This window comes from Pygoscelis adeliae, unplaced genomic scaffold (assembly GCF_000699105.1).
Source record: "Pygoscelis adeliae isolate BGI_AS28 unplaced genomic scaffold, ASM69910v1 Scaffold456, whole genome shotgun sequence".
Lineage (NCBI taxonomy): Eukaryota > Metazoa > Chordata > Aves > Sphenisciformes > Spheniscidae > Pygoscelis > Pygoscelis adeliae.
Window position 1 is genome coordinate 625,252 of NW_008825007.1, and position 1,534 is coordinate 626,785.

General features: G+C 57.7%; 1 protein-coding gene across 3 annotated transcripts in view; it reads right to left on the reverse strand.

Annotated features, from left to right (window-relative positions):
- Window positions 1-1,344, reverse strand: part of PEMT (phosphatidylethanolamine N-methyltransferase) — a 42,168-nt gene extending 40,824 nt beyond the window's left edge. For all 3 annotated transcript variants that reach the window (XM_009326210.1, XM_009326208.1, XM_009326209.1), the window contains exon 1: window positions 1,270-1,344. The gene's annotated coding sequence lies outside the window, so the exon portion shown is untranslated. The remainder of the gene's footprint in view (window positions 1-1,269) is intronic.
- Window positions 1,345-1,534: the final 190 nt, after the last annotated feature.

Genomic DNA, 1,534 nt, shown 5'->3' on the forward strand with positions numbered 1-1,534 from the left:
GTTGCGGAGCCGCAGGAAATGGAGCCCCGTTTCACAGCGCCCCGGTGGCCCCGGGGACGGAGGACTGTCCCAGGGATGCTGGTCTGCGTGGAAACTCCAAGCAATGAACTGTGTCAGCCTCAAACTTGCCTTCCATAAAGACTGATGCAAACCCCCTCCACAGTGAGGGGGGATGCATTTGCATTGTCAGAAGCTGCAAAAACCTCTCCTGTCTTACTTAATGACAACAACAACAAAAAAACCCTTAAAGCTTGCTGGTTTTCCCCCTTTCTCCTTTCAAGAAAGAGATATTTTTCCCAGGACGGCTCCCTGACATTGTCAGCGTTTTTACGTGCAATAAGCCATGCTGCTTCTCCCTCCCTGCCCCCTCTCCCTGCAGTGGTATTTGGATGAAAAACAGCCAGCGCCTTTTTTTTTTTTTTGCCAAAAACTTTGAAAACAAAAGATAAAATAGCCCAGCCCAAGCCCTTCCCTCGCTTGAATCAAAATCAAGACAACATCGAGATGTGGAAGGTTTTTACTTCCCAAACACAGCTGTGTTTGCAAGTCCTTCGGATGCCAGGGGACAGGAAAGGCTTGAAAAGGCATCAGCTCCACCTCGCCCGTCCAGGAGAGAAATTCCCACTGGCTCCTCGCGGGTTCTTTGAAGGAACCGGAGCTGCAGTGGGATTCATGGAGAGGGGCTGCTAAACCTGCCGTCTCTCGTAGTCAAGAGCAAAGGCCCTGGGAATGGCTCCCGCGCTGTCCCGGGGCATGTCCAGCCCTGCCAGGGGCCTCCTGCAGAGCCGTGACCGCCACGAGCAAAGGCCGTACCGCCCCGGGGGGAAACGGGGGGATTCTCACGGGGATCCGCGGCTGCCTTCAAACCGCCCCAGCCCCAGCTCCCCCGGGCTCCTCCATCCGAGCCCTCGGGACACGGATGCTGGCGAGGAACGATGGGAACAGCCCCCAGGGCCTGATCCTGAGCCATCTCCCCCTATTCCCACCCTCCTCGGCCTCTCCTCCCCCTCCCTTCAGCCCCGAGCAGCCCTTTGCCACCAGACCTCGTCCCTTCAAACCGAGCGCTGTCAAGCTGTAACCAGGGCACCACGACAGCCGCCGGCGCCAGGGCCGAACTGTCTGGTCCCACTTCAATTGCAAACCCGTGGGACCAGGACAGCTTCTTTCCTCTCGTTTCGTACGGCGCTGAGCACGCCGCCAGCACGGGCTGAACAAAAGCTTCTTGACCTACTAACTCCTGGCTGGCAACATCGTTAACATTGCACTCACCTTCTTTTCTCCTCCTCAACAACCAAATTCGCCGCTGCCAGCGGGAGGCAGATTGGCCTGTGCCTAGTACGTGCTTTTAGGGATAAAAGGGGAACCCATTAGGATGAGCTGTCCCTGCAAGCTGCTGGGACAGCCACGTAACAAGCACAGAACATTCAACTTTGCCCCCTCCTCCCCGACGGGCGATAAATAACGGTGGCAAACGCTGCCCGCTTGCCCGCAGCCCCAAAGGCGGGGAGGGCGAGAGCCGCACGGGCGGCCGGGC